The sequence below is a fragment of the Asparagus officinalis genome, chromosome 3, assembly GCF_001876935.1.
Source record: "Asparagus officinalis chromosome 3, Aspof.V1, whole genome shotgun sequence".
In the NCBI taxonomy this organism is placed as follows: Eukaryota; Viridiplantae; Streptophyta; class Magnoliopsida; order Asparagales; family Asparagaceae; genus Asparagus; species Asparagus officinalis.
The window spans coordinates 83,709,799-83,727,208 of NC_033796.1; positions in this window are offsets into that span (position 1 = coordinate 83,709,799).

A 17,410-nucleotide genomic window follows, 5' to 3' on the forward strand; every position below is an offset into this window, starting at 1 on the left:
TCGGATCTGGGCTAAGGCAAAGGAGACGACGCGGTGCTGCAGGGGGTCGGACAGCGACGTCGGGGAGAGCGGCGGAGGACAGCGGCGAGGTTGGTGGTTGAGGTGTCGACGGTGGCCTGGTGGCGGCTTCGACGGGGAGGAGCGGACGGGGGCTTGGGGTTCGTGGGCGGCGCTGTTTTTGTTATTTTTGGTGTACGGCTGGCTGGTCCGGTAGGCCGGAGGTGTGGTCTGCGGTGTCGAGGAGGCGACGTTCGGATCTGGGCCGAGGTGAAGTAAGGGGAGGACAGCCGCGGTTGTGGTGGCTGGGGATTCGGACATGCGGCGAGGAGAAGGGTAGGCAGGGGTGGCGCTGGCTTTGGGGCGAGGCCGGCTAGAGGCGGAGGAAAAGGTCGAATAATAGGGAAAAGAAAAAACGGTGGGTTTGGGAGAGACAAGATCATGGACGGAAAGAGAGGAGGGGAGGGAAACACTGGTTTCCAAAAAAGCTGGTAAAGCGGATTAGGCGACGGTAAAGAGATGCGGGAACAGGGCAATGACGGCGAAAAGCGTCGGGAATAGGCTGAGACGAAGAAGGAGCTCGCGGCGGCGGGAGCTTCGGGGTCGTTGTGGTGTGCGAGCTATCGGTTGTAAATTGGACGGCGGCCTGGGTGGGACTGCAGCTCGAGCTTGTTGATGGCAGCTGGCGAGGGGGGGGGGGGGGGTGTCGACATCGTAGGCGTTGGTGCTTTGGGGTTCGTCGGAGCTTGGCGCGGTGCTGGACATTGGAGCAAGTGGCGAGCGGTCGGTGAACTTCAGGCCGAGAGAGAGAGGGTCTGGAGTTGAGATTATGAGAGAGAGAGAGAGAGAAGAGATGAGATGAGAAGAGAGAGAGAGAGAGAGAGAGAATGAGAATGAGAGAGAGTGTGTGAGTAGATGAGAGAAATAATAGAAGAGAGAGAAGGAGAGGGGGACAGGGAAGTGATGGGTGCGGGAATTGAGGAGTGATTTGGTGAAGTGGGGTAGGGGAGAGAGAGATACAGAGTGAAATACAACAGGGGAAAACACAGTAAAAATATCATTTTAAATAATTTAAAATATCAAAAAATTTATTCAAATAAATATTAAAAATTTCTGATCAAAATAATAGTAACAATAACAATAATGAATAATTAACTATTAACTTAAAAATTTTACCGAAACAATTAAATTTATAATTAGCAAAACTATTAAAATAATATAATACCGTATTTTTAAATCGTAGAAAATTCTAGAGAAATTGGGAAAATACAAATACACTTTTAGAAAAATAATATTTAATACTTAAATACCAGAAAATTATTTAAACCCGTATTAGAAATTTACGGTCATTACATCCTACCCCCCTTAAAACAAATTTCGTCCTCGGAATTCAAAATGCGAGTGATGCACAAAGAACCCAAGGATAGAAATATGGAAATAAGGTCATAGCACGTTATGACAAATGTGTGAGCAAATGTTGAATGAGAAAATGGATGTGTATATTATAAGTTATAAAAGACACAATAGAGAATAATTCAAACGAAATAAAAGTGAATAGTCAATGCAAATATATAGAGCAAATCAAGGTCATAAGAAAGTCTGATATGTAGTATAAATAATAAGAATGGAATAAGCATAACATAAAGAGAGTGAACACATAATTGAAAGAGATTGCACAGGCATAAAGAAGCATGTATATTGTAAATAAATAGTTAATACGTATCAAATTATAATATAACGCAACATCTAGGCATAGGCAAAAATATAAGTTTCAGTCAGCATAGTTAATAGCAAGAAGTCAACAATAAATATACAATTATAGAAAAATATAATATCAACACGATATCATTGATATAGTATCATAAGACAACACATCACAGTGTTAAAATATAATCAATAGTATATAATTGGTAAAATATAATAATATATAACATACAAAATATGATATGAAATATAAATACATAATTCAAATAATTGTCAATCACCAGAATATATGATAAAACATATCAACTCAACAATATAAATAATAAAGAAGATAAACGACAAAAATCTCAACAAAATATAAATCAATCATCCGTAAGCAGATAATAAATATGATAAAACACAAAAACATAAATATACAATACAAATAACAGATGAATCATATATAAGCAAAAGCAAAAGAAACATTTGAAGATTATATAAGTAAATCAAAATAGTAAAGAATCAAACGTATATATAGTTTAGATAAACATAATGTACAACATAAGATACATAAAAATAATAATAAAATATTAAATTACAATAGAAATATCATACAATCAGTTAGTAGAATAAACATTCGAGATATACAAAAGTATAGTTACAAACAAAACACATGAATGCAATCAGCAAATCGCATTCAACCAAATAACACATATAAGCATAAGTATCGAAAATAAGAAATTATAATTATGAAAAAATTCAGAGAAAGTATTATAGCAACTCATATCAAAGGTAGTCCAAACATAAACACACGTAAAGAAACATAGATATAATAATCAAATACAGCAAACAGTAAGGATATAACATGATGATAAATTTAATAAAATAGTTGTAGTTATAAGCAATAATTTTTGCGAGCATATAACAGTGAATAATTATCATACCAGACACAATACTAAATCAATATTAAACATGTTTATTTAATATATCAAATATAATCATTGTGTATAATAAGTGTTAAAATGAAAACATATACATAATAATAAGCACATAAAAGTCTGAATACTCATAGCATTAATCATGCTAACAAGATAAACTATGATGGAAATAGTTACAAAAATATTATATGATAAAATAGACATAAGGGCAACAAGTGATTCAAAATAAACATATTATATAAAACATAATGAGGACATAATTATAAATATATTCAACAAACAATAATATAATAAATCGAAAATATTAGTAATATTCATAAAGTAAAATAATAAATATAAACAAGATACAACAATAATTATTATTGTATAAAATCAATTCAGGTGTATCAATATATTATATAGTAGTCAAAGTCACATAAATACGATCAGCATAAATATACGTAAATAATGATGTATAATATATAAAACATGAACTATGGAAGATAAAATAGATTTATAAACAATGAAAACATAAGAAGAGCATAAATTCGTAAAATAAAACACTGATATATCGTAGATAAACATACCATGAATGACTGATGAACATGTGAACATAAACTCTGATAAAACATAAAACAGAACACGATTAAACATAGTTGATATTAGAAATGATGAATGACTATAAATCAGTAAAAGTATACATTGTAAATATAATAATTTACTTGAATATATCATAATGAAAAGAGAATAGTAAATATAAAGAATGAAAAGTAAAACACAACACAAGTAACGAAAACAATGGATAGAGAATGAACAACAAACAATGACACAATAAAAGACATAAATATCTAAAAGTATCATAAAATAAATACTGAAAAATAACACATGTATACAATGTATATTGTCACAATGACAAACAATACATATCGAAAACGAAGCAAACAAACCACAAATATGCAATACACTATAAACAAACCAATAAATACTATACATACTCACAAATACTATTTAGAACTATCTTTATATTAATTATAAAAGAATAATAATTAATGTTACAAAATAACTATATAATTAGTAACTCAACTCTAAACTTAACAATATAAATAATTGTTTGAGAATCAAAATAGAAATACTTTGCTTTTAAAATAACAAAGCCAATGCGAACATACTAAACAATCTAATAAGACAAAACTGACTAATAAAAACTATATACTAAAAATGTAAAGAATAAGAACATACTGCATATGTAGAATATTAAAATCATAAACATATTAATGTATATCACTAAAAATACGAACAATATACAATAATCTAAAACATAAGTAAATAACAGGTGGTATGACAGATAAGCGCACACATACACAATATAGATATACAAAAGTATATTTTAAACACAATAAAATAATCTAAATATCAGAATGATATGTGATGTATATGTATGTGACGCCCCAAGGTTCACACAAGGCTGCAGTCCAAGGTGAAACCCGAATTGTCAAACCTGTCAAGCACCAAACACCATGCTAGGACATGTTTCACCATCACAGTCACTATCTCTCTAGTGGAAACAACAAATAGGTGAAGGTACAAACAGGCAAATAATAATAGTAGTACAAAATCAGATATGCACAGAAGAAGTATATCAACAAATGAGCCCAACTGAAATAGAATGAAGATATCTCTGAGTCAGAAATACATCTCAACACAATGAGTCAAATGAAATCTCACAAAGGCACTCAGCCTCTATAAAAATGATTACAACTCTAAAATCTGAACAATGAACATAACTATATAGTGGAGCTTTAACTGCTAAAACCGTGCGACGGCGACTAAGCTAGAACTCCGTCATCTTGCGGCTCTCCGAAACTCTGATCTGCCTGAAAGATATAATTTAAACAAAAAGAACAGCAACAAGAGTGTCAAAGCGCTACAGCAAGATCACCTCCATCCGCCTCCAGGGGAAGGGCTGCTAGATGAAGTGGAGGCTCTATCTATTAAGCATAGTCTACCTATATTATTTTTTCTGTATCTAGAAGTGGAGGCTCTATCTATTAAGCATAGTCTACCTATATTATTTTTTCTGTATCTAATGGAGTTAATATGTAGACACCTACAAGACGAGACGTAGTATGTCGAGCGAAATAATCCAAACAAGGAAACCCCCATATATATACTATATGTCTCAAATTGTAGATCCCTAAATACCAATTCCAACTCTATGAATGAAAACAACACTCAAAAGAAATACTCCAAGCCTCAACTATATAGAACCAATGTTACAATCTCGAACTACTTCTCAAGTAGTTGGCGCAATTATAAGAGAATATCATTCAACTCAAACATCATCATAGGCCATATCATGTATGCCACAAACCAAAGAATGTACCCTACTCCTGGGTAATCTTACATGGGAGTAACTATAACTGATAATACATATATGTGTGCATCTCTTTATGCAATAGCGATACCCTTTTAATATTCTTACTCAATCGCTCTGCGACAATAGGTTTTATCTCCCTATCCTAGATACATGGAATGATGATAATTTTGTAATTTCATACTCAATCGCCCTGGGAAAATAGGTTTTATTATGTCCCTATGTCGGATACATGTAATAACGATACTATTGTAATACTCTTACTCAATCGTTCTGCGGCAAATAGGTTTCATCTCCCTATTTCTGGATACGTATAGAACATCATTATTCATTTGTGTTTATCAATTTAACTCGTGTCGAAAGTGTGTCAATCTAACACAATCTAGCATACATACACCAATCTCGGTGTGCGTGTCCACATCTGAAGTTCACCATAATCCCAGGTGTTTAACAATCACTAATATCATAGTCTATCATCATAAGGTCGAGAAATTCGTTCGACAACCAAAAACAAACTCAAATATACATGCACAGCCGCGACCGCGACGGGCTCCAGAGACTACCCAGGTCTCTATCCTGCACGCGGTCGATCGTGGCGATCGACCGTGAACCCTGTTTCCAGATTCTCATGCTCTTTGTGTATGTCGTGTTCACGTCGTGTTTCCTCGATATAAACATGTCTAAAACTTCATAAAATTTGTATGCAAACATGCCACAACAGATGTGAACATCTGGAAATAACTCAACAATTATAAACATAATTTTATGCATTAGATTTGTATTCAAAACCCTAAAACATGCATGAAGGCTCAAAACAACAAATCAAGCCTCTTTCTTTAGATTAACTAAATTCTTCAATCTAAAGCATGGATTTTTAACATATTAAACATAATCATGATTGCCAATCAACTTAGGAAAGATAATCATTCATTGAATCATATTTTTAACACTTAGGTATCACAAACCTAGGGTTTTCTCATCTCTAATTCACATGCAAACACAACTAAAAGGCAAATTAGGGTTTAGACATGATTAGCACATGATTAACAAGATAAAAACGAATTTAAAAACAACCCTAATGTTCATGATCATATTTCTATTATAAACAGCAAGAAAAACATGTAGATCACATGAGTTTAAGATCTAACAACAAAAAAATCTAATCTTTTTCACATTAGATTAAGATCTAAGCATGTAAACACAAAATAAACTTCTAAGCTAGTTATTTAACTATGGGGATGGGTTTGGATGTAAGTGATCTTGCCTTAATCTTATGTGCAAGCCTCTGAAACAATCAGCAAGCAAACCACGAGCATGAACAACCTGTTCTCCCTCGCCACACGTCGATGATCTCGCCCTCGTACCGGTGTTTTGCTTCACAAAGCTCTCCAAACTCATAAGAAAAAGGTTTAGGGTTTTTTAGGGGAGAGGGTGGCTGCTAGGGTTCATAGATATGATAAAAGAAAAGAATTTTCGTGAAAAACACAGGTATTTATAGAGGCAAACCCGAAATAAAATTGTTTGACCCGAACCAGGAAACCTAGTCTGATTAGGAAAACAATCTTCGGTATTTTAGCTGTAACTTTCTCATACGACCTCGGAATGGGGTGATCTAAGATTTGTTGGAAAGCTGTTGAAGAGACCTACAACTTTAGTCTTTTACACTTTTCCAAATTCTGACTGAATCGGTGTGTAAAATATAAAAACTCTCAACTGGTCATTATTCACAGATTTTCACTCTTTTGGCCTTTGTGCATGTCTTGTGCATTTGCACTTATATTTTCACAAATATATATTGAATTGATCTCGAATCAATTCTTATCATACTTAAATATCAAAATATGTTATTTTTCACTATATAACATATTTATCATAATTTATCATAAAATATTTAAATTTATGGGGTTTTACATTCTTCCCCTCTTAAAAGAATTTCGTCCTCGAAATTCCGCAACCGCATCGTAGAGGTTAATAATACATTACCATAAATCTTCAGATATAAAACATTGAAATATCTATACTTAACATTCTAAAATATGAATATTCCCACTTAACCCCTAACTAAACGGAACTAGTACGTCGGGCGAAAAATCCAAACAAGGAACCCCCCATATATATACCATGTGTTCCGAATGATTAGGAGCTAAGTGTTAATACCCTCATTTTAGCGTTACATATAAATATAACCATAAAGAACAATCATAAACATCAATAAGCAATAACCAAATCAATTTACCCACTAGAATAGTTGCGGGTAGTCGCGACACATATCCTCCTCGCGCTCCCAAGAAGTCTCCTCATCTCTTTTCTATCTCTATTGAACTTTAACTTAAGGTATTACTTCCTTTCTAAGCCACTCGTTCTCTCTAGTAAGAATATAACCCGTAATCTCCATGGTAGTTAAATCTATCTGAAACTCAAATTCTGGTGCATCAATCACCCTCTACTACTCCTCGTCACGCAATTACTTCTAAATTATCAAAACATGGAAAACATCGTGTCTACTTGACATTGATGCTAGAAGATCTAGCCCATACAAAACGGCTCCAAAAATGTTCAACTCTCATGAACGGGCCAATATACCTTGGGGTAAACTTTCCCCGTCTACCAAGTCACTAAATACATCGGCGATATTTTCAATAAGACATAGTCCTCAATCTAGAACTCTAACGATCCTCGTCTCTGGTCTACGTAACTCTTTCGACGACTATGTGCTGCAAAAATAAGTTCCCGAATCTCTGTTACCTTTTCTGTAGTCTGCCTTACAAGCTCCTGTCTAAGCAATAAACTTTCTTGTATTTCTGTCAAATGAATAAGCAATCTATAATGCCTCCCGTATTATTCCTCATACGGTGCGATGCCAATAGTCTATGATAATGATATTATAATCATACTCAATCAATGGAATATGATCCTCTCAGCTATCCTGCAAGTCTATAATATATGTTTGCTACATGTTTTCCGACACTTGGTTTACTCTCTCCATTTGCCCATCCGTCTGTGGGCGAAAAACACTAGAATATCACACTGGCTATCTATCAAATTCTGGAAACTCCTCCAGGCCAGAGTGCCTCTTCACATCTTTGTACATTTTTATTGTACCTGAATACACTGTATATCTGGTATGAAACGGCTCAACTGTCACGAAATATAAGTTATACCCTCCGGGTCTGCATCAAAACACCTCCTAGTCCTGTTAATGACGTGTAAAATTGTTACTGTAGTCTATCTAGCCTTAATATTCTCAAAGGCTTCCTGGCACCCCGTGCCCAAAGCAAACTATACACCCTTCTTCATAAGGTGTGCAAGTTGTATCACAATCTTCGATAAGTCCCGAATGAACTTTCTCTCATACCCTACCAAAACTATGAATCTTTGTAATGGTTCTTAGCGGCTCCCAAACAAGTACAGCCTTAACAATGGATGGATCCACTGTTATGCCCCATGCTGATGACGTGGCCTAAAAATCTGATCTCTTATAGGCAAAACTCGTATTTGCTGAACTCAGCATATCACTGATGCCTCTAATCTCGATTATCCGCTATGCCTGCAATGCCAATAGAAGATGTTGCTCGTGTTCTGCCTCCGATCTCGAAAATATAAGGATGTCGTCGATAAAACGACTACGAACTGGTCCTAACATGGACAGAAAACCCGTTCATCAAATCCATGAATACCGTGGGTGCATTGGTCAGCCCAAATGGCATGACAAGAACTCAATAGACCCATACCGAGTCAGAAAATGTGGTTTTGAAAATATCCATTTACCGCACTCGCAACTGGAAATAACTAAGACGAAGATCAATCTTCGAGAAATGCTGCGCTCCCTGCAGCTGGTCGAACAAGTCATAAATCCTCAATGGTGGATACCTGATCCGAATAGTGACTTTGCTCAACCCATGATAATCAACACACAATCGCATGCTATAGTCCTTCTTCTCCACGAAGAGGACTGGCGCTCCCACAAAAAGACTCCGTAGAATAAAACTCTGAGATAACATCTTATCCAGCGGTGTCTGTAGCCCCCTCATCTCAACGGGTGCCACATGATAGGGTGCTCGGAATATCGGTAAGGTGCCTGCTGCAACTCGATGCAGGGAAACAACCTCTCTTAGTGGAGAAAAATAGGTATGTCCTGAACGACATCCTTATACTCTGAGACGACTCCGGTCTCGCTCAAAACTGCACCCCGATCTCGTATCATCACCTCCTCGACGCATGCTAGAAATGACTCCGCATTCTGGTTACCCTATGAGGTTGCTACTATCTATACAACCCTAACGAATGCTCACAAGTGTACTGTTTTAGCAAAACAGTCGATACTAATATTATAGGATGATAACTATTTCATACCAAGAATGATGTCGAAATTCGACATCCACAAGACAACCATGTCAAAGATGGACTCAAAATCATCTATATTGATGACACATCTCCTATATATACTCTCTAATGGGGACACCTCCCCTATAGGAGTAGAAACTAATAACAGAACATCTAAGGGATGAGTAACTAACTGAAGTCTATACATGAAGGCATGAGATATGAAAGAATACGAAGTTCCTGAATCAAACAAGATTCGAGCTGGATAAGAAATTACTACGAAAACTCAGTTCGCACTATGATCACGTGGCGCGACTACATAAACTATGCTGGTGGCCGGCACCTGCTGCGCTACTGGCGGTGAAACACATGGGTCCATCTGACACTGATGAATACTCTGAATAGCGTAATTATGGCCTATTGGCTCCTAAATCCTCGGAAAAACTTGTAATACATCTATTCTCCGATGCTGGCCGTAACCGCGGCCCTAAGACTATTAACCCTGATCTCTGTCATGCTGGTCTCCTGCTGGTATACTGCGACAATCCTTCGCTCTATGTCCGATCTTATTATAATTGTATCATGTGTCCCGAATTATGCGCTGCTGCGGTGCTATCAAATCATGTTGTGCTATCTTCTTATAATATCTTTATTGCTGATGGTAAATATTCTTACCCCGCTGTTGTGTCCTCTAGATCTCACAATAGGCCTCTTGCCCTTGTCATTTCCATAATGCTGGTCTTGATTTCATTATTAACTATAGGTATATCTCATTGCTTTAGTCGAACTAGCTCTAACTGCTTGTCGAAGAAGTAAACAAAATTTTCCGAAATAAGTGATATTCACTGCTCCTTACGAAAATCTAAAGTCATTGCTATCCTTTGATGCCATTCTCCGGTGATGATGAAATTATTGGTATTGCCTCTTCATTAGGCCTGACTGGTACAATTGGTGGTGAAACTCCAAAAAATGATACTGCTGACAAAAACGGATGTGCCTCTCGCTCCTCGAGTATTACAAAAGCTTACTGCAAATGGTTCCATAAAGTCGATCAGATACTGTGGAGCCTGCTGCGGCTCGGGCTCTGATTGCCTGGCTCTCCGAGTGTGAGTTTTATCTCGACCGCCTCCTCGTCCCAACATTTATAATATCAAGAGGAGAGCTTAATGGACACAGTAAATGAGGTCCCAGATATATATATATACATAACATATCACAATACTTATTCATAACATGTAGTATTCATGCAAATACTTTAAATCAACATAAAATAATCGTCATAAAAAAATTTTCCGAAATTTTGAGATATACACACATATCGTCCTCACTCATTCTAGGAAATTCTTAGCGGACTCTATACATGAATCCTAAGAAACTCTATTCTAGCTCCACGACTTGACACAGGATGATCCTAAGGATGCTGGAACTAGAGCTCTGATACCAACTGTGACGTCCTAAGGTTCACACAAGGCTGCAGTCCAAGGTGAAATCCGGATTGTCAAACCTGTCAAGCACCAAACACCATGCTAGGACATGTTTCACCATCACAATCACTATCTCTCTAGTGGAAACAATAAATAGGTGAAGGTACAAACAGGCAAATAATAATAGTAGTACAAAATCAGATATGCACAAAAGAAGTATATCAACAAATGAGCCCAACTGAAATAGAATGAAGATATCTCTGAGTCAGAAATACATCTCAACACAATGAGTCAAATGAAATCTCACTAAGGCACTCAGCCTCTATAAAAATGATTACAACTCTAAAATCTGAACAATGAAAATAACTATATAGTGGAGCTTCAACTGCTAAAACCGTGCGACGGCGACTAAGCTAGAACTCTGTCATCCTGCGGCTCTCCGAAACTCTGATCTGCCTGAAAGATATAATTTAAACAAAAAGAACAGCAATAAGAGCGTCAGAACGCTACAGCAAGATCACCTCCATCCACCCCCAGGGGAAGGGCTGCTAGATGAAGTGGAGGCTCTATCTATTAAGCATAGTCTACCTATATTATTTTTCCCGTATCTAATGGAGTTAATATTTAGACACCTACAAGACGAGACGTAGTACGTCGAGCGAAATAATCCAAACAAGGAAACCCCCATATATATACTATATGTCTCAAATTGTAGATCCCTAAATACCAATTCCAACTCCATGAATGAAAACAACACTCAAAAGAAATACTCCAAGCCTCAACTATATAGAACCAATGTTACAATCTCGAACTACTTCTCAAGTAGTTGGCGCAATTATAAGAGAATATCATTCAACTCAAATATCATCATAGGCCATATCATGTATGCCACAAACCAAAGAATGTACCCTACTCCTGGGTAATCTAACATGGGAGTAACTATAACTGATAATACATATATGTGTGCATCTCTTTATGCAATAGCGATACTCTTTTAATATTCTTACTCAATCGCTCTGCGACAATAGGTTTTATCTCCCTATCCTGGATACATGGAATGATGATACTTTTGTAATTTCATACTCAATCGCCCTGCGAAAATAGGTTTTATTATGTCCCTATGCCGGATACATGTAATAACGATACTATTGTAATACTCTTACTCAATCGTTCTGCGACAAATAGGTTTCATCTCCCTATTTCCGGATACGTATAGAACATCATTATTCATATGTCTTTATCAATTTAACTCGTGTCGAAAGTGTGTTAATCTAACACAATCTAGCATACATACACCAATCTCGGTGTGCGTGTCCACATCTGAAGTTCATCATAATCCCAGGTGTTTAAAAATCACTAATATCATAGTCTATTATCATAAGGTCGAGAAATTCGTTCGACAACCAAAAACAAACTCAAATATACATGCACAGCCGAAACAGACTGGCGGTCGACTGCGACGGGCTCCAGAGACTACCCATGTCTCTGTCCTGCACACGGTCGATCGTGACGGTCGACCGTGAACCATGTTTCCAGATTCTCATGCTCTTTGTGTATGCCGTGTTCACGTCATGTTTCCTCGATATAAACATGTTTAAAACTTCATAAAATTTGTATGCAAACATGCCACAACAGATGTAAACATCTGGAAACAACTTAACAATTATAAACATAATTTATGCATTAGATTTGTATTCAAAACCCTAAAACATGCATGAAGGCTCAAAACAACGAATCAAGCCTCTTTCTTTAGATTAACTAAATTCTTCAATCTAAAGCATGGATTTTTAACATATTAAACATAAGCATGATTGCCAATCAACTTAGGAAAGATAATCATTCATTGAATCATATTTTTAACACTTAGGTATCACAAACCTGGGTTTTCTCATCTCTAATCCACACGCAAACACAACTAAAAGGCAAATTAGGGTTTAGACATGATTAGCACATGATTAACAAGATAAAAACGAATTTAAAAACAATTTCTATTATAAACAGTAAGAAAAACATGTAGATCTAACATTTGTTTGAGATCTAACAACAAAAATCTATTCTTCTTCACATTAGATTAAGATCTAAGCAGGCAAACACAAAATAAACTTCTAAGCTAGTTATTTAACTATGGGGATGGGTTTGGATGTAAGTGATCTTGCCTTAATCTTATGTGCAAGCCTCTGAAACAATCAGCAAGCAAACCACAAGCATGAACAACCCATTCTCCCTCGCCACACGTCGATGATCTCGCCCTCGTGCCGGTGTTTTGCTTCACAAAGCTCTCCAAACTCATAAGAAAAAGGTTTAGGGTTTTTGAGGGGAGAGGGTGGCTGCTAGGGTTCATAGATATGATAAAAGAAAAAATTTTCGTGAAAAATACAGGTATTTATAGAGACAAACCCGAAACAAAACTGTTTGACCCGAACTAGGAAACCTAGTCTGACTAGGAAAACAATCTTCGGTATTTTGGCTGTAACTTTCTCATACGACCTCGGAATGATGTGATCTAAGATTTTTTGGAAAGATGTTGAAAAGACCTACAACTTTGGTCTTTTACACTTTTCCAAATTCTGACTGAATCGGTGTGTAAAATATAAAAACTCTTAACTGGTCGTTATTCGCATATTTTCACTCTTTTGGCCTTTGTGCATGTCTTGTGCATTTGCACTCATATTTTCACAAATATATATTGAATTGATCTTGAATCAATTCTTATCATACTTAAATATCAAAATATGTTATTTTTCACTATATAACATATTTATCATAATTTATCATAAAATATTCAAATTTACGGGGTTTTACAATGTAAAGTCTAGAGCAATGCGGAACACTTAATGAACAAGATTTGAACAATAAAAATATAAGTAATGTTTTTATATTTTTAATGAAAACATACAATATAACATTGTGTGTGATACATAAAATAATATAATAAATAATATTAAAATTAATACAATTAAATGATATATAAGTCAAATCAAAGAAAACATAGTTGTAAAAATAATAACACATATAATAACGACCGGTATAAGGAAAGAGAAGTTATAGGGAGAGCATGTAGTCGCGAAGCGATGAAACAAGAGCAGTGGGAAGCCCCGGAGTCAAAGAGTGATAAGATAGGGACAAAACGAAATCTATCAAGAAAAAAAATAGGATAAGGGCTCAAGAATAGTCTTATGGATGAAATATGATATGTATCTAAATTATCCATTATATTCTCACTGTTGGAAACTCGGGACCGTGACCTGCATGGGCCACCAAAAAAAACCTGTCATGCCCCGCTTCTCAAAATACCCGGGAATCGGAACGTGAACAAGCCCGCGACGTATTAGATCAAGGAGAGTAAATAAAAATAACCATTTCTCCTCAACCTAATACGTTAAGCGTCTGGAAATAAATACAGTACGAAGTCACAGGTCCCCGATCACAATCAGCAAAAATATAACAGACAAACTCAGAATAAAGAAATATCATATCACAAATGGGATAACATCCGAGACATAAAAATACGGGTCAAACATGCCCTTATACAAAATGAACAAATGAATACTAGAGAAATATAATACATTGTTCAAACTGAAATGGGAAGTACTACAAGAGCAACTAAGGCCAACAGAAAAATAAAGAAAGGACTAGGCTTCGACTCATTTTTCTGCTCCGTCTATAAGGCACTCCTGCTGAGAATCCTCTGGTTCTTGTTGAACTTGTTCTTCCTCTAAGTCTGACGTACACCAGAGAAAACATGTATACGTCAGGGTGCATGGCACACGGAAAGACCCCACAAAAGAAAAGAACGAACAAAAACCCAAGCGGAAAATGATACGATAACCGAAACGACAAAAGAACGTGCAACTGGTAATCCAACAAAATCAACATGCAATCCACTACCAAAACATGATAATCATAAGAATTCGTAAATCAATCGGGTAACGAAATCATGCAGCTAGCGATCAGAATAATCATCCAAGTCACAAGGTCATACAACTAGATGAAATTAATATTTAAAAATATATACAACTCGAGACGTAGTACGTCGAGCGAAATAATCCAAACAAGGAAACTCTCATGTATGTACCATATGTCTCAAATTACAGATAATTAAATATTAATCCCGATCTATGTATGAAAAGAAACACAACTGACCTACATCTCATACAAGAATCATACTTAGCCAAGAATCGAGGTCATGTAACTAACCATCTTATCTCAACTCACTGGTCCACATCTCACATAGAGTTAACACTCATATCATCGGATAACTGACTGTTCACAAATCCTCTACGTGCACCCAATACGCCGCTATACTGGATCGGTCAGAGGGCTACACGCAATCCGTTTTCACCCTGGTTCAAACTCAAGCAAAACCCGGGTGAATATCAAATTCACGGACCAAAGTGACTACACTGGCTTCATTTTGACCCAACAAACTAACCCCAAGCTACACTGGATCATGGGGTGAGCCTGGAAGATACATCAATAGTTATATCCGATCACATGAACATGGACTTCCCCATCTCAACTCTTCTTGTTTGTCTAAATCATCAATAGGATTCAACTGTGTTCCACGAGTTCAAGACATTCGGATCATCAACGAGAAGCAAACTCGACGCGAGCATTCGAGGGAGACATCTCATCACTACCGTGAAGAACCCAGACTTAAACAAAGGGGAGGATCTCCGCCAATCTTTTTCTCTTTTATAAATCGGTATTCCGATACAAGAAGATTATAATTTCTTTTTCTAAGTTAGTTAGAGAGAAATTATATTGAGAGAATTATATTCATTCTTTATCTAAGCCAGATAGAGAGATAATACAATAAATCATATTCTCAATTGTCTTCTTCAATTTTCCCAACAAACAGGGTGCAAGAGGAGGAGCCCTAGAACTAGATGGTCGAGATGAAGATGCATGACCAGAAGGAGCAGTGGAGACCTGGGGATGAGATAGATAGGATTCTAAGAGCCCCATCCTGATAAGAGATGTACGATCAACAAATTCACAACTAGGTTCAACATTGGGTTCATATGAGAGATCGACTCCATAGTGAGTGATGAGCTTGGTGATGAGAATGCCAAAAGGGAAAAACTTAGTGTGGGTACCAGACATAATATTTAAAAGACCTTGCCCTAATTGACCTTGATTTTGGCAAAGATGGAGTAAACAACAGCCACCTTATTTGGGGCGAAATGATCATAGCTTCTAGTCTTAGGGATTAAGTTGTAAGCTATGATTCTAGCAATTAATTTAGCAGTGGGATTGATGGAACTGTTTGACATTGGATAATCTTTACCATGGAGAAATATCAAAGAATTTAATGCAAGATCATCATGCTGAACATCATGAAGAATCACCAACATGAATCTTAAAGATATTAACTAACTATATAGATGAAAAAATTATTTCACGATCCTTAACACGGGTTCAAATAAGGGGGGTACTGTCATCAGTTTCCATGAGAGTTAGATTAGCATAAAAGAGATAAACAAGTCAGGATAATGTGGTACTTTATTTTTGTGAGAAAGAATGTCATGTAGTCCCACATTGTGAAAATATCTATGAATTTGATAGCAAGAGAGATCCTCAAAATTAACCAATCTACCAGCAAAAATTTTCAATTTGTAGATATTACTATATTTTTTAAGTAAGGTAACATTTCAAAGATATTTTTCGTAGGGAACAGGTTTAGGAAAGCTACCCCTACTAACTCTAGCACGCTTTGGCACAGACATGATGACATAAATAGGTCTAAGTACCACAAGATAGGAACACAAAGCTAGATATGAAACCCTAGATGAAATTACAAAATTAGAGAGAGAGAGAGAGAGAGAGAGAGAGAGATAGAGAGAGAATGAGAATGAGAGAGAGAGTGTGAGCAGATGAGAGAAATAATAAAAGAGAGAAGGAGAGGGGGACAAGGAAGTGATGGGTGCGGGAATTGAGGAGTGATTTGGGGAAGTGGGGTAGGGGAGAGAGAGATACAGAGTGAAATACCGCAGGGAAAAACACAGTAAAAATACCCTTTTAAATAATTTAAAATATCAGAAAATTTATTCAAATAAATATTAAAAATTTCTGATCAAAATAATAGTAACAATAACAATAATGAATAATTAACTATTAACTTAAAAATTTTACCGAAACAATTAAATTTATAATTAGCAAAACTATTAAAATAATATAATACCGTATTTTTAAATAGTAGAAAATTCTAGAGAAATTGGAAAAATACAAATACTCTTTTAGAAAAATAATATTTAATACTTAAATACCAGAAAATTATTTAAACCCGTATTAGAAATTTACGGTCATTACATATATTAAAGGCACCATGGATGTTGGTTTAGTATTTCAGAAGAATAAGAAGATTGGGCAGGATTCTATTGGCTATGTGGATTCTGATTATGTTGGGAATCTTGACAAGCGTCGGTCTACTTCAGGATATGTATTTACATTGGCAGGAGCACCGGTATGTTGGAGATGTACACTTCAGTCTACAGTGGCTCTCTCTACTACAGAGGCGGAGTATATGGCAGTGACTGAAGCTGTTAATGAGCCTTTGTGGTTGTATGGATTATTGGAGGACTTGGGGATTGCACAGAAGACCATTCTGGTATATTGTGATAGCACGTCAGCTATCTATTTGGTAAAGAACCAGGTTTATCATGCACGCACGAAACATATTGATGTCAGAT